At 42.1% G+C, this 23,809-nt stretch overlaps 1 long non-coding RNA gene and 1 other non-coding gene across 2 annotated transcripts; both read right to left on the bottom strand.

Annotated features, from left to right (window-relative positions):
* Nucleotides 1–6,112: 6,112 nt before the first annotated feature.
* On the bottom strand, nt 6,113–15,059 carry LOC110136286 (uncharacterized). Its single transcript, XR_002313590.2, has 2 exons — nt 14,760–15,059; nt 6,113–7,437 (listed from the first exon to the last, which is right to left on the bottom strand). It is a non-coding gene; the product is annotated as an uncharacterized lncRNA (long non-coding RNA).
* On the bottom strand, nt 13,786–13,857 carry TRNAC-GCA (transfer RNA cysteine (anticodon GCA)). The gene has a single exon. It is a non-coding gene; the product is annotated as a tRNA-Cys (tRNA).
* Nucleotides 15,060–23,809: the final 8,750 nt, after the last annotated feature.

Raw genomic sequence — 23,809 nt, 5'->3', positions numbered from 1 at the left:
TCAGAGACTAGCTTTTTGATCGGGGGCTATTTCATCATAGGATTCTTCTTCATTGTCTTGTGCCCCTCTGTCCCCTTTCGAATCACCCCTCTCTGCCTCTCGCTTGACTAGCTAGTAAGTATACCAGAGAGTCTCAATAACTGCTGTCATAATGAAAAGAATGCCTTTCTCTCCCTTAAATGTTGGGCTTTGGAACAAGGCTCTGGAAACACACTCAGGTGAGAGGAAGAAATGCCTCTTGTTTTGTGAATTGTATAGACAGAGCCATTAATAGTTACCAGAAAATGATATGCCTAGCATATAGGAACATAAACGACCTTGGCAATGAGGCTACTAATATTTTAATGTTATTTCTTTTATATACTGTATCCTTCTGGGAGGAGTTTATAAAATCCTTCCTGGCTTGTTTACCACCAACCAGCCTGCAGAACTCTAGAGGGATTTCTTCCTTGTTTCTACAAGGAAGCAAATCCACAGCAACCGAGCAAAACAGAATGGCCCCAAAATCAGAGAGGTTTCACCTCCAAAGCATGGACTGATGATTTTCTTGTAATTTTAGAAGAGCTTTTCCATTGTATTTACACCAGTATACCCCAGTGTAATTCAAGATTAAGTTATTCTTTCAGGATCCTCTCCCCTTCCTTCTGCTGAGACGGTAAAGCAACCTCAGCCTCCCCTTTCTTGTCTGCTCTTCCCTTCCTCCCCCCTCCCCGGTTTTGCTTTAACAGTGCTTTTCCTTAAATGACTCATAAATTAAAGTCCATACATTTGGGACACATTGTGTGTTATTTGCAGATAAAACACTTAAGTGTTTCATTTGGAATCAAACACAGTTTCCTGAGGAAATAACTGAAATCACAGAATTGTTGAATAAGCTGATAAGCAAAATCAGGTCACTAGGCAAGTTATCTTTTTTCGACCAAAGTATCTAAAGCAGCTTTATAAAGATACATAAACAATAAGGCCTTGGTCCAGAAGTCTCCTAGGTCAGACCTTAAATATAGGACTGCAGGCTGTCAGAAAATAAAGGTTTCAGTAAAAATGAAGAGCAGCACCAGGTCCCACAAGCTCGTCGGGTATTACTGCAAAAACTGTCTCCCTGATCTCAGGGGAAGGGGGGGAGAGAAAATAGCATTGATTAAGCTCTCAGAACAAAGAAGATGGACAAGCTCTATACAGTCAGCAAAATAAGACCAGGAGCTGACTGGCTCAGATCATGAACTCCTTATTGCCAAATTCAGACTGAAATTGAAGAAAGTAGGGAAAACCACTAGACCATTCAGGTATGACCTAAATCAAATCCCTTACAATTATACAGTGGAAGTGACAAATAGATTCAAGGGATTAGATCTGATAGACAGAGTGCCTGAAGAACTATGGACGGAGGTTCATGACATTGTACAGGAGACAGGGATCAAGACCATCCCCAAGGAAAAAACAATGCAAAATGGCTGTCTGAGGAGGCCTTACAAATAGCTGAGAAAAGAAGAGAAGTGAAAGGCAAAGGAGAAAAGGAAAGATATACCCATTTGAATGCAGAGTTCCAAAGAATAGCAAGGAGAGATAAGAAAGCCTTCCTCAGTGATCAGTGCAAAGAAATAGAGGAAAACAATAAAATGGGAAAGACTAGAGATCTCTTCAAGAAAATTAGAGATACCAAGGGAACACTTCATGCAAAGATGGGCTCAATAAAGGACAGAAAAGGTATGGACCTAACAGAAGCAGAAGATATTTTAAAAAGGTGGCAAGAATACACAGAAGAACTGTACAAAAAAGATCTTCACAACCCAGATAACCACGATGGTGTGATCACTCACCTAGAGCCAGACATCCTAGAATGAGAAGTCAAGTGGGCCTTAGGAAGCATCACTATGAACAAAGCTAGTGAAGGTGATGGAATTCCAGTTGAGCTATTTCAAATCCTAAAAGATGATGCTGTGAAAGTGCTGCACTCAATATGCCAGCAAATTTGGAAAACTCAGCAGTGGCCACAGGACTGAAAAAGGTCAGTTTTCACTCCAGTCCCAAAAGAAAGACAATGCCAAAGAATGTTCAAACTACCACACAATTGCATTCATCTCACACGCTAGTAAATTAATGCTCAAAATTCTCCAAGACAGGCTTCAACAGTATGTGAACCGTGAACTTCCAGATGTTCAAGCTGGATTTAGAAAAGGCAGAAGAAGAATTAGAGATCAAATTGCCAACATCTGTTGGATCATGAAAAAAGCAAGAGAGTTCCAGAAAAACATCTACTTCTGTTTTATTGACTATGCCAAAGCCTTTGACTGTGTGGATCACAACAAACTATGGAAAATCGTGAAAGAAATAGGAATACCAGGCCACCTGACCTGCCTCCTGAGAAATCTGTATGCAGGTCAAGAAGCAACAGTTAGAACAGGACATGGAACAACAGACTGGTTCCAAATTGGGAAAGGAGTATGTCAAGGCTGTATACTGTCACCCTGCTTATTTAACTTATATGCACAGCACATCGTGTGAAATTCCAGGCTGGATGAAGCACAAGCTGAAATCAAGATTGCTGGGAGAAATATCAATAACCTTAGATATGCAGATGACACCACCCTTATGGCAGAAAGTGAAGAGGAACTAAAAAGCCTGTTGATGAAAGTGAAAGAGGAGAGTGAAAAAGTTGGCTTAAAACTCAACATTCAGAAAACTAAGATCATGGCATCTGGTCCCATCACTTCATGGCAAATAGATGGAGAAACAGTGGAAACAGTGACAGACTTTATTTTCTTGGGCTCCAAAATCACTGCAGACGGTGACTGCAGCCATGAAATTAAAAAGCACTTGCCCCTTGGAAGAAAACCTATGACCAACCTAGGCAGCGTATTAAAAAGCAGATGTTACTTTGCCAACAAAGGTCCATCTAGTCAAAGCTATAGTTTTTCCAGTAGTCATGTATGGATGTGAGAGTTGGACTATAAAGAAAGCTGAGCACCGAAGAATTGATGCTTTTGAACTGTGGTGTTGAAGAAGACTCTTGAGAGTCCCTTGGACTGCAAGGAGATCCAACCAGTCCATCCTAAAGGAGATCAGTCCTGAGTGTTCATTGGAAGGACTGATGCTGAAGCTGAAACTCCAATACTTTGGCCACCTGATGTGAAGAGCTGACTCATTTGAAAAGACCCTGATGCTGGGAAAGATTGAAGGCAGGAGGAAAAGGGGATGACAGAGGATGAGATGGTTGGATGGCATCACTGGTTCGAATGACATGAGTTTGAGTGAGCTCCTGGAGTTGATGAAGAATAGGAAAGCCTGGCGTGCTGCAGTCCATGGGGTCGCAAGAATCAGACACAACTGAGCAACTGAATTGAACTGAAGCTGGATTCATGACATCTGGCTTCAGAGGTTCGCCTCTCTCCTGGCTGGAAGCAGAGGTTCAGGCAGGTTGATCAAAACACTGGACCATAACTTATTCTAGCCTGATGATGGTCACTGATATCAGGCTGTAGTGAACCCTGAGCAGGATCAGTTTATTCATTCATTCATTATTCAATGACTCTTTATCGAGCGCATACTCTCAGCAATAAAATAGGACCTTATTGCAGTGGACACAGTCCCTATATGAAATCTAACAGGGCTAGTCTAGTCTCGTGCCGATAGGAACTGGCAGGTAATATAAATGATGCCGGATGGGAGGAGCTGGGAACTGTGGTGACCAGAATAATAGAGACTCCATCAAAAAGAGGCTGCCTTAATGGTGCCCCAGCAATGCTTTGAGCCACCATCCTGCCCCTACCCGAGAGAGAAAGAAAAAAAGAAAAGAAAAAAAAGAGGCTGCCTTGACCAAGAAAGACAAGGATCATATATTGTTTTTAAGTGGAGTCTAAAAATGATACAAATGAGCTTATTTACAAAACAAAGGCAGACTCACTGACAGAGAAAACAAATTTATGGTTAGCAAAGGGGAAAGAGGATGGGGATAACTTAGAAGTCTGGGACTCACAGACACACAGTACTATGTATAAAACAGATAATGACAGTAAGGACCCATTTTGGCACAGGGAACTGCACTCAGGATCTTGTAATGATCTACAGTGGAGAAGAACATGTGTACGTATATGAATATACGGAGCTTCTCTGGCCGCTCAGACAGTAGAGAGTCTGCCTGCGGTGCAGGAGACCCAGGTTTCTATCCCTGGGTTGCAGAGGTCCCCTGGAGAAGGGAATGGCTGCCCACTCCTGTAGTCTTGCTGGAGAATCCCATGGACAGAGGAGCCTGGTGGGCTATGGGGTAGGTTCATGGGGTTGCAAAGAGGCGAACACAGCTAGGCAGCTAACACTTTCACTTTTCATATGAGTGTATATATGTATGTGTATGAATAGATACATGCATACCTGGTTCACTTTAATGTACAGCTCAAAATAACACAACATTATACATCAACTACACTTCAGTTTTAAAAAAAAGAGACTGCCTTTATTCAGCTCCATTGAGTATTTTCATAAGGGAGCATGAGCTCAGTATTGTCACATTTTCCAGTTTTCAAAGAAGAAAGCCTCAAATCCCAATTTTATTGTAAAATTTCTTCTGTTTAAAGACTGACAGCTAATTGCAATTTTTAAAAAATACTATGTCAGCAAAATATGACTACAAGGCCAAATTTGACTGAGCAGCCAGATAACAACCTCTGCAATTAACTGCCATATAATATTTAAAATATATAGCAGAAAAAACTGCAAGAAAATCAAAAGAAAGGTAAAAATATATATATATGTAGCAGTGAATTTCACAAAGCATTACCATTTCCCTATTCTTGTCTCCTTAACTTTTAGAAATATCCAAATCATGCAACAGCTACTCTTACAATATGGTGACATAAAATAAGCTTTTTTAAATGTTTGAAATATGATTCTGGAAATCTCCTTCCACCCCAACCCCCTAGCACCATTTGGGACGCCTGGGGTTTCCTATGCAGTGACTGAAAATATAGGAACCTTTTTAATTAAGTGTGCTTATCACCTGTATGTCATTGGTCTTCTTGTGGTGGTTTCCCCCTCCGCATGACTGTCTCAAGATCTACAAGATACTCCTTTGCATATTCTAAAACTCATGCCCTCCCGACACTGCCAACCTCACTGATTTTTACAAAAGGGAAGGTCATTTTTTTCTCTTTAGCCCCAACCAGCCTGTCACATCCAAAATATAGCTAATGCAGCTGTTACTGAAACTGTGCGAATTAGGGAAAGAGAACTTTAACTCCGAAGCTCTTCACTAACATTTGTTGGGAGAGTATCAGAACATGCAGATCTCTGACTTCCTGGTGAATGGGCTCCCTTACAGTTGGCAGCACACAATCTCTACACCAATAAGGGGTGGTCCAGTGTTAGTCCCCTCCAGGGACACTTTCTCACCAATCGACCCTCAAACTCCTTTTGGCATCTCATAAACCCATGGCCCTTGGTTTTCAACTTGCTGTCTTCACAGTTAATCAACAGGCAATAATGAGGGACCTAAACACTGTGTTCCCAGCCCTACGTCTAAATCTTGTAGGGACTGATAAGCAGAGTCACCTTTGTTGGGCTGTGTGAGAGGGATGCTTTGAACAGCTTGGAACAGGGTGGGATGTACCATCTTTCTAAGGATTCTTTCCAGGCTCCAGAAAAGAGACTGAAAATTGATAGCCAGAACTGAAAACTAGTTCAGTCTATCTTAAGACACATATTTTTGTTTACTTTTGTTTTGGCATGTACTTTGTTCCCTAAAACTTGGATTTTAATGCTTTTAAGACTTTAACCATTCCTTTTAATTGACTTACATACTATGTGAATTAAGAAATAGATTCTGCTCATGAAGCAAAAGGACCAAAGTAACTTAAATGGGATGATTTGGGTTTTCTCTCATGCAATGTAGTTCTAGCATGAATAGTACAGAACCAGGGTGACAGGCCCATGATGTCTGGGGCCCAGGCCCCTTCCGTGGTGTTGCTCAGCCAGCCTGAAGTATGGTCCTGATCTGAGTGACCTACGATCTCTGACTACCACCAGGAACAGGGTCGCTGCTGATGAGAAAGAGAAAAGGGAGGGGGACGTGTGTGCATTCTCTGTAACTGCGCAACCCAGAAGTCACACCTGTCATCTCTGCTCATACATCATTGGCCAGAACTTTATTACGTGGTTTCTTATCTTCTCAAGCTGCCGTAGCCGAGTACCACAGGCTGTGCAGGATGAATAACAGAATTTTTTATCTCAGAGTTCTGGAGGCTGGGAAGTCCCAGATCAAGGTGCTGGCTGAATCAATTTCTGGTGATAGTTTTCTTCTTGCCTTGTAGACATGGGTCTTCCCCTGTGACCCCACCTGGTGGAGAAAGGTCTCTTCATCTTCTTAGAGGTTACAGTCCTGTTGGATTAGTGGCCCACCCTTAGATCCTCATCTACCTTTAATTACCTCCTACTGGTCCTTTGTCCAGATACAGTCACACAGCGCTGGTGGGGTAGGGTGGGGGCATATTAGGCTTCAAATTGTGAATTTGGGAGACACGATTCAGTCCATAGCACAAGGCTTCACATAGTTGCAAGGGAGCCTGGGAAGTGCAGTGTGTGTTCTGAGCAGGATGCTGTTACTAATCCTGGAGGTCCGTTAGTTGTCTCCTGGACAACCCAACTTTTACCTGCCTGGTTCTTCTAAGCAGTTCCTTTGGCAACACTGTTTGAATGTCTTTGTTATTTTATTTTCAGTTTTCTGAATCCCAGCAACAGTCATATCTATATTCAGAAATAAATGCACTGTAAAGTCCATATAAGATGTTCTTATTACCCACCACAGATCTCCCCATTGCTGTAGCTGAACGCTACATTCAGCTGAATGTTGATTTAGCTTCTCAGAGAACAAAAGTAGCCAGTGAGCAAATGCTACTTGTATAAGGCTACTTTAATATAAGAAAGCTGTGTAAAACAAAGGAAAGCAGTGCCACCTTTTGTTTCCTTCTAATGACTGAGTCGGCATCTGCTCTGGAGCCTGGTACTGTGACAGGAGTGGGCAGTGCTCAGAGACTCCTCGCTTGACTCAGAGAGCCGACCACATCCTGCAAAATCGGGTTTTACAAACATGCAAACTGAGGTCAAACAACCCCACATCGGAGATTTCATGGCTAATCTGTTCAGACAGCTGCTTCTTGGCCATTAAATTACAAGGTGACTGAGTTCATTAAGATTTTCACACACAACTAACTCCTCAAATTGTGTCTCATACTTTTCTGAGGCTTTCATGGACAAAGCTGGTCAGATGAGCTATGGTTATAGCAGAAAGAGCCAGTCTGTCGCCATTTGTTTTCCAATAGACAAAGAGGCATTATTTTCAGGTTGATTAAAACTGGTCACTCAAGCCAAATTCCAGGATGAGGTCATGAAGATCAGTCACTGTGGGGTTTATTGCCAAAGGCAACTGGGGAAAGAGTCCAGTGTTCTTTGCTGAAAGATATAGTGCCAAAAATTCAAGTTAAACTTTAAAATTATGTTACCTTTATCTGCATTATCCTGCACGCACTAAAAATAACAATATTAAGTGCAGGTCCTTAAATATTAGTCTTATGTAAGGACATTGTTCAAAATTTATACATCACTGGGTTAGATCAGGCGTGGTTTATTATTGTTGCTATTCTCTTTCCTCTTCTCGGACAACTGAAACCTTATTTGTTTTATAAATACATTTATAAGCAAAATAATGTGGAACACATTTTATTCTGCTCATATAATTTATTTAATATTATTTTTTTATTAAATATGAGGGAATTTTAATAAGTGATTACTTCATCACTCTGTCTTTCTCATATGTAGCATGAATTACTTCCATAGAATTGTCTAGCTGATGAATTGAAATTACTTTAAATTCTTAAAGCAACTCTGAGTCTTTTATTAATACTATAAGAATGCCGTGATAAAATCTCACAAATTGCCAACAATAAGGAAATGGCTGTTCTACCAAATGAGCATTCTTAACCACAAAATATTTTTAAAGACAATTTACTCTTAATGTAGCACATATAATATGTAAATAAGGAGTAAAATAAGCTAGTGTTTTTTTGGATAATAAACACAAGCCATTTAATACGAAAATAATGTGTTGCTAAAAATCAAAAGTTGAAGACACAAAGAGCAAATTGTTACTTTACAAGCTCTTGATTTGGAAAATTTTTTAAATTGAACAATTTTGGACTAAACTGCCTTTTCTAACCAGAAAGGCCATAAAATTCACAGTACAAAAATTACTTTCAATCATAATTAATAGGAATCAGTTATAGTTTTGTCAAAAATTTGAAGTGAAATAATCATGAGACTTAAGAGTTCCATTGGTTCTTGGAATATAACCAAACAAATTAAGCTTTAAAATATGTGGAAAGTCCTATCCACATGCTTTGTTATGTATTTAAAAAAAAATGGTTAGTAATCAAAATATCTTTTTTTAGGATGTTCCTTTTTTTAGTCATTTAAAATTACACTCAAAGAAAATGAAATAATTTAGAAAATAGTTATGATATACTGTTAAGTATAAAAAACAAGTTCTTAGAATTTTTTTTTCCTCCTCAAGGAATGAATTACTGAAGTGGGAAATAATTTTGGTTGTCATTGGTAGAAACAATGAGAAAGAGCCATATTTAATGCCTCGTGATCTAACTCTGTGGCCTCCCCAGTGGCTCAGCAGTAAAGAATCTACCTGCAATGCAGGAGCTGCAGGAGACACAGGTTCAGTCCCTGGGTCAGGAAGATCCCCTGGAGGAGGGCATGGCAACCCACTCCAGTATTCTTGCCTGGAGAATCCCATGGACAGAAGGAGCTTGGCAGGCTATGGTCCATGGGGTCACAAAGAGTCAGACATGACTGGAAGTGACTTAGCATGCAGCACAATCTAATGCTGTAATTTTAACAGTGAAATACAACATTGCAAACATCAATTCCGCTGATCTCCAGTGTGGCATTTACTTGAAATCTGTGCATGTTAGCTACTTCTTCCAGTTTCTTCCCAGTATTCCAAATGTAAAAGGTTTGTGGAATATTGTGGACTCCAGGAGGTGCAGGCAGGAAGCACCTTTATTTTTCTCCCACTTGGATCTTCAGACATCTCCCATCAGGTTTCCCTGCTCATCCCCTGGATGAGAGCTTAAGCAGACCCCATAGATTTGCAGTCCCTTTCAGAACTAAAAAGGTTTTATTTTCTAGTACAGTGTTAACAAATCCTGTAAGATAAAATGAAAACTTTGGTCTCTCCAGCCTCTCCCTGCCACCATCCACAGACTAACAGTGGGGAGAGGGGCTTGGTCTGCTTCATGTTTTCACAATTCCCCAGCATGGCTCCTCCACTTTTCTCCTACTCTCTATGCACCCTTTGGTTCCTCCAAGGCTGGAGGAGATAGCAGGGAGAGGAGATAGGTAAGGGATAAACACTGACTGGACAAATGCTGTTGTGACATGGTATTAGTGACCCTTGCATGGCAGATGCACTAAAGCTGGCTCCTTCTTTTGGGAGGTTCTTTGGGAACTCTGCCCTCAATGACACAAGCACTGTGTATGCACTGATGTGGGCAGTGCATTCCCCAGATGACTGCTTACCCCCACCTCCCTAGATCCTGTTTCCAGTAGAATATCTCACACTGGTCGCTCTGGCCCAGGGGATCTACTATCCCTCTAGGGAAGGACAGCCTGCATTACCTCCACTGCAGCAGTTCCCCTTGCCTGCTTCAGGGACAGGCCCAGAGAACCTAAAACCTTAGAGGTTTACAGGCAGGAGTCACGCCCCAGAGCCTAGTCTTCTGTGAACACTCTCACCAGGGGCTGCTCCAGGACCACAGCTTTTTATTAGGGCTTACAGAGGAGCCCACTCACTTGGCTGGAGTTGGGAGGGGGTAACTCTGTCTCCCTTCCGCTGGAACGGGAGACCGTGCCACAGAGTTCAGCACCCACCAAACTTCCAAGAAATCCTTGTTCTCAGTCCTTTTCACTAAACCTAGAAGAGGCAGCAGGGCCAGTTTGGAGTCACCTCTTACTAAGTCCTGTAGAGATGGTCCAGCCCCTCTACTAAAAACGTGGGTCTACTTGCCATGAATTTGTGGCCTCAGTTGAAATGAAAAATCCTGTTTGCTGTTATGCAAAATACCCCTTGCTCATTAATAAATAATATTTCTCTACTATTTCTGCTCAATTCCAATAGATTACCCTAAAAATTAAATGGCAAGTCAGTTTCAAGTAATCTTGGTTTTCTGCTCAATCACTCCAAGATCCTAAGGCTTTTTGAAATAGAGTATATGAATATTCAGGTCAGTCTGTTTTCTGCAGTGACTCATAACTGGGATTCAGACAGGACTAGACTTGTCTGCTGATCTGGTATGGCAGGCCTGCCAGAAGGCTTGCTTTGTTTTGTTGGCTGAAAAAGGAAATAAGCAGGCGCCCAAGTCCCAAAGGGAAGGAGCTGTAGGGTAAAGGGTTAGAATTTCAGTGGCGTTCCTTGGGCAGCCCCATGGATGTGGGGCTGAGTTGATGGAGAGAGTGGCTGCTGGTGGAGACCCTGTTTTTATAGGGGCCTCTGTGTGACACCCTGAGACGTGAGGGTGTAGGTAGTGCCACGTTTATGCCCAGGTAAGGGGAAGCTTCTATTCCTCAGTTAGGCATAGGCCCCATGGGCCTTCACAACTCTGAGGACTCGGGAAAGGGTGGCAGAGCCATTCAATTGCAGCTTTGTAGACCAAGAGGCAGCCCCCTTTGGCCAAGACACCAACAGAGGGCTTCCCTTGTGGCTCACTGGTAAAGAATCTGCCCAGCAGTGCAAGAGACGAGGGTTCGATCCCTGTTCCAGGGAGATCCTACATGCCAAGAAGCAGGTGAGCCCATGTGCCACAAAAATTGAGCCTGTTCTCTAGAGCCCAGGAGCCAAAACTACTGAGCTTACGTGCCACAGTCCCTGAAGCCCGCGCTCTGCAACGAGAGGCGCCACCACAGTGAGGAGCCTGTGCACCAACTAGAGAGGGGCCCCCTCTCTGCAAGCCGGAGAGGGGCCTGCACGGCTGTGAGGACCCAGAGCGGTCAGAACAAACAAACGCACAGAGATCCTACAAAGGAGAAGAACAAGGCCCGACTCAGCCAAAATAAATAAGTAAATATTTCTTAAAGAAGACATCAGGAGAGTCTCAGTGAGCCTCTGTGATAGTGGCAGTGGGTGGTAACAAGCCAGATCTTAGCAAACTCCCCAGGGGAAGTTAAACCATGTCCTCTGTGTGCATCCACCAGCTCCACGTCCAGGTTCTCTGGGCGCTGTACCGTCCCCCTTCACATGTAGCTCTCCATGTTTAACCAAGTCAAGAAACTATTTATAAACAATATTTGTGTTTATTAGTTTTTAAAATATTTCTGTACTTATTTGACTGCACCAGGTCTTAATAGTGGCACACAGGATGTGCAGTCTTCATTGCAGCCTGCAGGATCTTTTAGCTGGGGAGCGTGAACTGTCAATTGCAACGTGTGGGATCTACTTCCCTGACCAGGGGTGGAACCCAGGCCCCCTGCCTTGGGAGTGCAGTCTTAGCCACTGGACCACCAGGAAACTCCTTAATATTATTTTTTAAATAATAATACTTTAATAGTAGAGAGGAAACAGAATAACTTCAGTGACAACTCTCATTTGGGAAAAGAGAGAACACAGAAGTCCCTGGACTATAGCATATATTCGCTTCTGCTGGACAGAAGTAGCAAGGAGTAGCTCAGCTGGTAAAGAATCTGCCTGCAAGGCAGGAGACCTTGGTTTGATTCCTGGGTTGGGAAGATCCCCTGGAGAAGGGATAGGCTACCCACTCCAATATTCTTGGGCTTTCCTGGTGGCTCAGATGGTAAAGAATCCGCCTGCAATGCAAGAGACCTGGGTTCGATCCCTGGGTTGGGAAGATCCCCTGGGGGAGGGCATGGCAACCCACTCCAGTATTCTTGCCTGGAGAATTCCGTGGACAGAGGAGCCTGGTGGGCTACAGTCCATGGAGTCACAAAGAGTCAGACACACCTGAGCGACTGAGCACGCTGTGCCCTGGCTGTCCTTGGTCTACGTGCCAGTTGCCCCAGCTTCTGATCTTGGGGAGTCTCCTTTGCTCATAGATTTTCATGATCACCTCTCCAGCTTTCTGAAGATCTCCCTTGTCTAATAACCTAGAACTACAATGGAAGGCCATTCTGGTGGCTACATATCTTTCGGAGACCCATTTCTGCTGGTGTGAATTTTAGAGGTTCAAGAAAGTTGAGTTGTACTTAGGTGTTTCCTGACTGTGTTATTCATTAGAATAATGTAGTAGGCTTCAATTCATGGGCTATTAACCAATGCCTTAAATTCATTCGAGTCATAGACTTTGGGCATAGAACCTAGAATTCAAAATTTTTTATCCAACCAATAGACTGGGGTGCCTGTGCCAGTTTTATGGTACCCCTTTGGCCTCTACCCCAGGACAATTTAAAACAACAGAAGTAAGACAGCAACCATTGACCTACCCCTCCTCTCTCACCACATCCAAGGTGACATCCATCGTGAGAGTGATCGTGCCTGTTGCAGAGGGCAGGAACTGCTTGAAAGGGCTCAGGGAGTCAAGTTCCTCCCAGGTTCCATATATCTCAACCTGTGGCTCTTGCTTCTCTGCTTTCCTCCACACTGACATCAGATTTGAGAGAGAATCTGGTATTTTCACAAATATTACAGGATTTGGATCTTAAGCTAGACGAAGTAAGTTAGATAGAATAAGCTCTCTCAGAAAAGTTCTGTTTTCTTTCCCCTCTGTTAAAAGGTCATTAATTAGAAAAGTTAAAATGTGAAATTATTAGCATGAATTATTGCCATTCATTTTTATATTTGTGTGATGCAAGTTTTAAATGCAAATATAAGGGCATTTAACTTGTATATGGGATTACTGACATTACACCATTTGTATTTTGTAGTTTATACATGTATATGCATTTTGTACATACCTGAACTGTGGAACACTACCCAAAACTAATTCAGCTCTTTTTATTTTACTTCTTGATACTTACATGTTCTATTAACATTCTTTACCTAAGGCTTCAGCTGAAGGAAGGAAAACTGCAAGGAAAAGCAACTATAGGTTGCCCTATACTTCTCTTTCCTTCTGTGTCATAATTTTCAATGTAGGTTGGTTCAGTTCAGTTCAGTTGCTCAGTCGTGCCCAACTCTTTGTGACCCCATGGACTGCAGCATGCCAGGTTTCCCTGTCCATCACCAACTCAAACTCATGTCCATCGAGTAGGTGATGCCATCCAACCATCTCATCCTCTGTTGTCCCCTTCTCCTCCTACCTTCAATCTTTCCCAGCATCAGGGTCTTTTCCAATGAGTCAGTTCAGTTCTGTCACATCAGGTGACCAAAGTATTGGAGTTTCAGCTTCAGCATCAGTCCTTCCAATGAATATTCAGGATTGATTTCCTTTAGGATTGACTGGTTTGATCTCCTTGCAGTCCAAGGGACTCTCAAGAGTCTTCTCCAACACCACAGTTCAAAAGCATCAATTCTTCAGTGCTCAGCTTTCTTTATAGTCCAACTCTCACATCCATACATGGCTACTGGAAAAACCATAGCTTTGACTAGATGGACCTTTGTTGGCAAAGTAATGTCTCTGCTTTTTAATATGCTGTCTAGGTGTGAGTGAGTGAGTGAAAAGTTGCTCAGTCGTGTCCGACTCTTTGCAACCCCATGGACTGTAGCCCACCAGGCTCCTCCATCCATGGAATTTTCTAGGCAAGAGTACTGGAGTGGGTTGCCATTTCCTTCTCCAGGGGATCTTCCCGACCCAGGGATCGAACCTGGGTCTCCTGCATTGCAGGCAGATGCTTTACCGTCTGAGCCACCAGGGAATCCCTAGTATCTAGGTAGCTGTCTAGGTAGGTCATAGCTTTTCTTCCAAGGAGCAAGCATCTTTTAATTTCATGGCTGCAGTCACCATCTGCAGGGATTGTGGATCCCAAGAAAATAAAGTCTGTCACTGTGTCCACTGTTTCCCCATCTAGTTACCATGAAGTGATGGGATCAGATACCATGAATGTTGAGTTTTAAGCCAGCTTTTTCACTCTCCTCTTTCACTTTCATCAAGAGGCCCTTTAGTTCCTCTTTACTTTCTGCCATAGGGTGGTGTCATCTGCATATCTGAGGTTATTGATATTTCTCCCAGCAATCTTGATTCTGGCTTGTGCTTCATCCAACCCAGCATTTCACATGATGTACTCTGCATATAAGTTAAATAAGCAGGGTGACAATATACAGCTTTGACGTACTCCTTTCCCAGTCTGGCTGGTTAATACCAGTAAAGAAGAAAGATATGATAGAAATCCTTGAAACTGAAAGTTGCTCAGTCATGTCTGACTCTTTGCAACCCCATGGACTATACAGTCCATGGAATTCTCTAGGCCAGAATACTGGAGTGGGTAGCCTTTCCCTTCTCCAGGAGATCTTCCCAACCCAGGGATCGAACCCAGGTCTCCCGCATTGCAGGCAGATTCTTTACCAGCTGAGCCACAAGGGAAGTCCCAAGAATACTGGAGTGGGTAGCCTATCCCTTCTCCAGGGGATCTTCCTGACCCAGGAATCAAACTGGGGTCTCCTGCATTGCAGGTAGATTCTTTACCAGTGAGCTATCAGGGAAGCCCATAGAGTTCCTTGGTTGTTCTTCTTAGAATGGCTTTCCCTTCTTTCTGCATAAAGAAGATTCTGGTTCAAACAGAAAGCATGTTCTCCTGACGCTGTCAATGCCATCACTTACTCCGTTGTAGAAGTAGCATGCCTACTTTGTTCTTGCCTTGAGACTTGATCAACTCCCATGCACAATGGGTGGGTCCATAAGAGCTCTGTGCTCGTGGGGTATCACAGGTCCAACATGCAAATGAGGCAGCAGAGAGTGGAGGAGACACCAGTTTACAAGTACCACCTCTGCCTGTGTGTGCCCTACTGTTCCACCAGAGTTTGTTTGCAATACAAGAATTTAAAGATAAAAGTGTTAAGAATTTCAAGGTGGCAGCAACAGAGCATTAAACCCAGCATGGTGCCCTTCTGAGCACAGGGCCCTGTGTGGCCCCACAGGACTTGTGAAGCCAGCCGTTGTGTTATGCAGTAGGCATTGTTGTCAGCATTTTCCTATTGTGATGCGTTTAACCCTCTCAGTGTGGTGCACAATTCACATGTGGGCTACCTTACAGTGTTGCCCTGAATTAGTTCCCACAAACACCCAGGATTATGAGAGCGCAGGGAGAGCTCATGCACGCTGAGAGAAATGTAGAGTGCATATTTATTGAGAACTTATCTGGCATTCAGTAACAGCTCAGCAAAGTGATAGTAAGGCTTTGAAGATAAGGACGTTTGTTCTGCTTACAGAACAACATCTGCTGAGGCTGACGTGTCAGCCAAGGTATCTGTCTTAAGAGTATGAGAAAGAGCATGTAAGGAAAGACAGAATAGTCTCTAGAAAACAGCCTTGAAAAAGTAACTTTTATATTCCCATAGGTCTATATGATATTCTGTGACTTAACATTTTCATGGTTAGTATTTATCAGAGTATGTCTTTGTCTGAAGCTGTAATGTCAAAATGTCACTTCTTACTGTATATCTGCTTAATGCATTTGGAGTGAAAAAGTTATGAAGACAACAAAAACAACGAAAGGAATCTTAATTCAAAAATGGATGACTTTTAAAGAGCTATATGGTAAAAAAAAAAAAAAAAAAGCACCAACTGCATAGTCATTATATGAGGTGAGTCATTAATTACATTGGCCAAAAATTTTGCTAAGCGTAAGAAGAAAACCAAGCTTCACCTATTGTTTTGCTCTATCATCTTTAGCACAGAAAATTCATCCTAATGGTCAAAAGATAACCATTCCATCATGTTTATAGTCTAAGAAAAAGGACAATAACTCAACCGTAGGGATTTCTAGAAGTCTCTACATTTCAGTACCACAATTATGTTTTCTGTAGCTGCAAGGGAGCCTGAAAGGTGTGTATTTTTAGCTTTTTCTCTCTTTAGTAGAGAAAGGCAAGGAAAGGGTGTTTGTGAAAGGCTCTTGGTCGTCCATCCAGTGTGTCCACCTGAGTCCATCCCCTTAGCCGTGCATAATTCATATGTTTCCTCATTTTCATATATTCATTTCATGTGGAATACATTTACTTCTTCCCCCAAGGAGTACAACTCTAGCTGTGTTCAGGTCAAAGTCCAGTATCTCCACGTGCACTCCAGTCCTCTTCAATAGTTCTGGCTGGGGTTCCGTATGACTTGGTAAACTTAAGTTTGGAAGTAATGATATCTGATCCAGATCCACCCAGTATATGATGATGGAGGAAGAAACAGGGTAACTGCAACTTTAAAAAACTCCCATTTGATAAGGTACAGATGAGAAACTCACAGCCCATATTACATCCTGCTGGACAGTAAGAATAAGAATGAGGCCCTGTGCTTAGGCAGTGGAGTTACTTTCCTCTGACCTTGGCTCTGCCTTCTGGGGAAATCCTCTCTCTTTATTTTCCTTTGTCCCATAGCTGTACGTTTGGAGAAGACCTTCCTGGTGACTGTCTCTTAGGGCCACATCTGACCTAAGCACTTAGGAGGATGCTCTTCCTAGAGGCTTCTCAGCCTCTGAAAATCTTTCTCTATGTTTGAGTCCAGTTAGGGACCAGCTGTCAACCAATCTTGAGTTTGTTTTTTTGTTTCATTGTGTTATTTTTGTTGTTGTAATAATAGAATTTCGCCATAAAATAGTCTTCTACATTTATTTCCCTCCAGAACTGTACTCATCTCAGCCCTGCTCTGTGCTCTGGGAAGCTGACCTGTATGCATGGCCTCGATGATTCTCTTGCTGTCAGGCTTTCTGTTGGGCTTGGTCAATGGTAGGGGGATTCTGGTAAAGACCACCAAGAGGGGAAAGGGAGGTCAGGGTATCTTTCCCCTAGATATCTTTCTGCTGGGTTCCGTGGGCCTGTCGATGGTCATGTGCTGTGCTGTGCTTAGTCGCTCAGTCATGTCCGACTCTTTGCAACCCATGGACTGTAGCCTGCCAGGCTCCTCTGTCCATGGGGATTCTCTAGGCAAGAATACTGGAGTGGGTTGCCATGCCCTCCTCCAGAGGATCTTCCCAATCCAGGGATTGAACCTAGATCTCTTGTATTACCTGTGGATTCTTTACTGTCTGAACCACCAGAGAAGCCCGTCAAAGGTCATGACTCCTGTGAAATGGCCTTCTCTGGAATCTGAGAGCTGCTCCCTCTCCTTGCCCTTCAGGTTTAAGAGTGGCCGTGAACTAACATATGTGCATATGTGTGTGAAACAGCTAGCTAGCGGGTAGCTACTGTGTAACACAGGGAGCTGAGCGGGGTGCTCTGTGATCACCTGGGGATGCAATGGGAGAGCAGGAGGGAGCGTCAGGACGGAGGGGACATATGTATACATGTAGCTGATTCCCGTTGTTGTATAGCAGAAGCTAGCACAGCATTGTAAAGCAATCATCCTCCAATTTTAGAAAAATTTTTTGAAAGAGCGGCACTAGCTCCCTGCCATGACTCCACCCCACTATCCTCTGTGATTTTCCTGTACCCTCTCTGCATCTGTGTCAATAGTCCTTTCTATTTATTTATTTATTTTCGGTTATTACTGTTTTGATTTTGGCTGTGCTGGGCCTTCGCTGTGGCACACAGGCTTTCTCCAGCGGCCATGCAAGGGCTTTTCTTTCTGCAGTGTCTGGTTTAGTTGCCCTGTGCTGTGGGATCTTAGTTCTCTGACAAGGGATCAAACCCATGTTCCCTGCATTAGAACATGGATTCTTATCCACTGGACCATCAGGGAAGTTCCCAATAGTCCTTTTTGAAAACTCTCCTCGAATTACCCAAATGCGTTTTACTCTCCATTTCCTGCCAGAATTCTAATTACTACAACTTCCAGTTTATTTGCTTCTGGTCAAATGTGTTTATAGGTATGTGTGTTTTAGAAAATTGCATAGTGTCATGCTAAGTTGCATGAAAATTTTGAGAAATTTGAAATTTCTCTCATATAGTGGATAGAAAATCAAACCAATTGTGGATCACCATTATCATACAGTTGAGTGTATTATTATTATTATACAGCTAAAGGTCATGTAAATGAAAGTAATAGGATAAGAATGCAATGACGTAAATGCTATAGCATTTAAAAGCATGAGTGGTTTCAGAACTCAGCAAGGTATAGTGTATCATTATTACTTCCACTTTACAGTTGGGGATAGTAAAGTCTCAAGATGTTAAGTAACTTGGCCATTAACAAGCAGCTGCTGCTGCTAAATCACTTCAGTCGTGTCCGACTCTGTGCGACCCCATAGACGGCAGCCCACCAGGCTCCCCCGGTCCCTGGGATTCTCCAGGCAAGAACACTGGAGTGGGTTGCCAATTCCTTCTCCAATGCATGAAAGTGAAAAGTGAAAGTGAAGTCGCTCAGTCGTGTCTGACTCTTAGCGACTCCATGGACTGCAGCCCACCAGGCTCCTCCGTCCATGGGATTTTCCAGGCGAGAGTACTGGAGTGGGGTGCCATTGCCTTCTCTATAACAAGCAGCGGAGCTGAGATTTTAATTCAAGGAGTCTGTCTCCAAATGTTTGCTCTTACCTTCATCCACTGATTCTCAGGAAAGTACCTGGAAATAGTTGGACCTCAGGCAGGTTCAGGTGATTTTAGAAATGCCAGATTGTAAATTTTAAAGCCACGTGGTCAAAACTAAAAATAAATAAATAAATAAAGCCACATCGTGTCCTGTAATTTCTCACAGTTAAGCAAAGAGATCATTTTGGAATGGGAAACAAACTCAGATTTTTTTAAAACCACAGGATTCTGTGACTCTTAGAAACTAGCCAGAACATACAGGTTGAGTTAGGTTCTCCTTTCTCTTTGTTTTCATAACACTATGAACACACCATTGTTACAGCTTTTATTACAGTGTTGTAATTGTTTTTATGTGTCTACCTGCCAGTCTGTGAGTTCGTCAAAGGAAAAAAATTATGTCTTAGTCATCTTCATTAGTGTCCTATAATATGGAATATTTAATGAAAGACAAATTAATATCTAATCTATAAATCCCCACCTAATTATATCTTAATTTAACTCTCTATGCAGCTAGCCACAATGTAGGTGCACTTCTACTGATTTGATTGTCACTAGCCATTACATCTTTTAGGATCCAACTAGTATTTCTACTCTCATCAGTATTGAGACAGTTATTAATGTAATATGGACATATATAAAAAATTAAAAACTAAGCAGCAACAACAAACAACATCAAAAGATTCGAAACCTGATTTCCCTAAGTTGAACTTTAGGAACATGGATCAGAAGAAAGACTATTATTAATTATGTCCTAAAAGTGTTTTGGTTTCTATCCAGCTCAGCTAACCCCTTTAAGGGTCTTCACCCAGACTGGGGAAGCACATAGACAGCACAAGAGATGACAAAGACACTTCTGTTCAGTTCTGGGCACCCCTGGTGGCTCAGAGAGTAAAGAATCTGCCTGCATGCAAGAGACCCAGGTTCAATCCCTGGGGCAGGAAGACACCCCTGGAGAAGGGAATGGCTAACCACTCCAGTATTCTTGCCTAGGAAATCCTGTGGACAGAGGAGCCTGGCAGGCTACAGTCCATGGGGTTTGCAAAGAGTCGGATACAACTGAAGTGACTTAGCGTGCACTCACGCCGTGTTGGAACATTGGATTTTTATAAACTTCCTGCTGAGTTATATTATATCACACCTTTCTTCGCAGCTTCTCCAAGCAGGAGAAGGATTATTGAGATATATACTTTAGCTCATCTCTTCCTTCAGCATTTCAGTGGGGTGACAGGTGGGTTGAAGATGGATTATCTAGGCATGGATATTAGGGCTGCTCTGGCTTGCTTTGTTTCCTCTATCTTCGCCTTGGTAATGGCAGGGATGTTGTCAGTGCTAAAAGTATATCTATTACCCAGATTCCCTCCATCTAGCTTGAGAAATGAAGTCTTATGCTTGTAACTACCTGTCCTAGGCACAGCGAAGCATTCATTCAACAATATTCATTCACCCAGCTATCTTAACACCTTCTTTGTGCAAACTCCATGGCAGAGACCACAGTGGTGAGATAGTCCTTATTCTTAGTAGTTTAAAACCTATTAGGAAGCCAAGATGATCTTACTTGGAACCAATAGTAGACAATAAGGAAGATATTAAAATATATAATAGCTTCTTTTAATTAAGCCTTTTATTTTGAAATAATTGTGGACTCACATGCATTTGTTAGAAAAACCCTTTCTTCCCCATGTCAGTATCTTATCAAGCCATAGTACAAAATCACAGCCAGGATACTGACATTGATATGGTCAAGATACAGAACATTTCCACTATCTCCGTGAGCACGAGCATCCCTCAGGTTTTCTTTTGTAGACATACTCCTTCTCCTCCTGATGTCAGCTCCTCCTTAACCCCTAGCAGACACTAATCTGTAATCCACTTCTAAAACTATATCATTTCAATGGAATCATATAATATGTAACAACTTGAGATTGACTTTTTCACTCAGCATAATTCTTTGTAGATTCATCCAGGTTATTGTGAGTACCAATAGTTTTCTTTTTCTTGATTGGAGGATAACTGCTTTACAGTGTTGTATGGTTTCCTGCTGTACAACAATGTGAATCAGCTGTGAGGGTACAAATGTGCCCTCCCTCCAGAACCTCCCTCCCACCCCACCTCCCATCACACCCCTCTAGGTGGTTCCAGACGCCGGGGGGAGCTCCCCGTGTTACCCAGCGACTTCCCTCTAGCTGTCTGTTTCATACATGGTAGTGTATATGTTTCAGTGCTACTCTCTCTGTTTGTCCCAACCTTCTTTTTCTGCTTCACTGGGTTCCCAAGTCCGTCTCTATTCCTGCCCTGCAAATAGGGCTAGGATATGGTACTAGAAAAATAGTCCAGTTTGTTCTTCTTATTGCTAAGTATATTCTTATGAACATACTTTTCATTTCTCTGGGATACCCAGGAATTGGGTTACTTGGTTATATTGTAGCTACACATTTAGTTTAAGAAACTGCCAAATTGCCTTCCAGAGTAAGTGTACTTTACCTTCTTACCAACAATATATGAATAATCCATTTTGTTTGGTGTTTTCTTTTTGAGTTTGAGAATTCTTGTCATAGTGTAGATACTACTGCTTTGTTTGGATATACGGTTTGCAAATATTTTTTCTTGGTCAGTAGCTTTTTTCTCACCCTCTTACCGGGGTCATGTATAGAGGAAATTTTTAAATTTTTTTTTTCTTATGGCCACACTGTGAGGCTTTCGGGATGTTAGTTCCTCAACCAGGGATTGAACCCAGCCCTGGCAGCAAAAGCACCAAGTCCTAACCACTGGAGTACCAGGGAATTCCTTAAAGTTTTTAATTTTGATGGAGCCAAATTTATCCATTTTTTTTGTCTTATATGGGTCATACTTTTGGTGTCAAGCTAAGAACATTTTGCCAAGTCCTAGTACCAAGGATTTTTTTCCTATGCTTTTTTCCTAGGGCTTTATAATTTTACATTTCACATTTAAGTCATTATCCATTTTGAGTTACTTTTTGTATTAAGCATAAGACTTATGTCGAATTTCTTCTGTTCTCATTTGTTTATTTTTGGCCTATGAATGTCCCCTTGCTCCAGCAGTTTGTTTGCTATCTTTTCTCTGCAGAATTGTTTTTGCACCTTTGTCAAGAAACAATTGAGCATATTATGTAGGTCTATTTCTGAGTTCTCTATTTTGTTCCATTGATCTGTGTTTATCTCTCTTCCAATATCATACTGTCTCGGTTATTTTCATTATGTAATGTCTAGAGATTGGATAGACGTTTCCTCCCACTTTATTGTTCCTTTTGAAAATTTTTCAATTACCTGTTCATGTAGAATTTAGAGGGGGTTTCTCTGGTAGATCAGCTGCAATGCAGGAGACTCCAGTTCAATTCCTGAGTTGGGAAGTTCCCCTGGAGAAGGGATAGTCTACCCACTCCAGTATTCTTGGGCTTCCCTGGTAGCTCAGACAGTAAAGAATCCACCTGCAATGTGGGAGACCTGGGTTGGGAAGATCCCCTGGAGGAGGGCATGGCAACCCAGTTCAGTATTCTTGCCTGGAGAATCCCCATGGACAGAGGAGCCTGGCAGGGCTACAGTTCATGGGGTTGCAAAGAGTCAGACACGACTGAGTGACTAAGCACAGCATAGCACAGCATAGCACAGCATTTGGAACAATTTTGTCTTGGTCTACAGAAAGTCTTACTGGGATTTTGAAGGAATTATGTTAAACATGTATGTCAGTAGGAGAAAACTGACATCTTTATCATGTTGAGTCTTCTAATCCATGTTCATGATTTGTCCCAATACATGTTTTGCTAGGTTTACACCTAAGTGTTTCTTTTCTTTTTTTTCTTTTTGAGCATTTACAAATGGTATTGCATTTTTCATTTTTATTTTCACATGTTCACTGCAACAGGAATGGCCTCATTACTGTTGGGTAGTGATGAAAGTCTTAACTCTGTTCCAGGACTCCTCTGAGACCTGTGCAGGGAAAGGGAGATGGGTGGAAGCCCAGGTTCCCTAGCTGACCTTCTCTGACACCAACCCCCGGGAGTGTTGGGTGTCTCATTACAGCCTTACAAGTGTGGAAGCCAAGGCGCCCCATTTGCCCTTTTCTGGCTTTGGTGAGAGTGAGCCCTAGTGTTTCCTGTGGTATTTGCCTGGAGTAGAGCTGTTATTCTCCAGAAGTTTTCTGTCTTGCCAGATATCCCTTTTCTTGGTCCCTTGGATAAAGAGTCCTTTGGATATAGTCTTTTGTTGTTGTTTTTCTCTGCGTCTTTGGCATTTCTAAATTACTTGTTTCTTCATCTCCAAGTTTGGGATATATGGGGCATAAAGAAAATCCAGTAAACTCAACACAGTATTATTCTTTGTGTCCCTAAGTCTTTAGCTGTTGTGCCTTTTTTCCTCTAATTTTCAGAGTCTTCTGATGTGTTGGAGAAACACATCTATTCCTTTTCCCTGAAAGTGAAATTAACATTTTCAGTATAAATAAAATGCTGTCCACAGAGAAGCAATTTGGGTTAATGAGGATTGAGATGATAGAAACAGGTTTGAATCTAGTTTTCAAAAATGGTAAAGAAGGAAAGAAGAGGAAAGGGAAAAAAGAGAAGAAGAAGGAAAAAAAAGAAAGAAGAGGGAAAGGGGGGAAGCATTTCTAGGAGGATGTGAGACTGGGAATGGATCTCAGTTGTGAGCAGATCAACTTGACTAGAATGGGGAGTATTGGAGTAGAGCAGAAACGATATTAAGAGGCTATTTGTTTGGTACTTAGTACCTTCATGTATTCAGCTAAGAACTTGAGAAATATTGTCTTATTTATCTCTCATGATTCTTTGAGGTGACTTGCATTTTTTAGCTCAGAGAAATAACATAATGCATCCAAGATCACGTATTTAGTAAACAATGAAGCCTGGGTTGAGCTCATTTCTTTTCAATGTCGTAGATCATTTTTTAAAATTACTAGATCTTACCACATAATAAGATAGAGTACTCACACTATAAGCTCATGGAAATCCAAACAATGAGTTTAAAGTCAATGCCTTGGAAGAATGAATAAATTGATAAAATTGATGTTAAAGGAGCTTGATCTATTAGTGGAAGGCACTAATCACTCCCTAGCTATAGAAAACTTACTTGTTCATTTTGCATTTAATTAATTCATTCAATAAATGTTTGTTACATGCTATATTATTAATGATTCCACCAAAGCAACAGAGCCAGTAGGATATAGCCAACA

Source organism: Odocoileus virginianus, unplaced genomic scaffold (assembly GCF_023699985.2).
Source record: "Odocoileus virginianus isolate 20LAN1187 ecotype Illinois unplaced genomic scaffold, Ovbor_1.2 Unplaced_Scaffold_3, whole genome shotgun sequence".
Classification (NCBI taxonomy): domain Eukaryota; kingdom Metazoa; phylum Chordata; class Mammalia; order Artiodactyla; family Cervidae; genus Odocoileus; species Odocoileus virginianus.
This window is presented reverse-complemented; position numbering and strand designations above follow the sequence as displayed.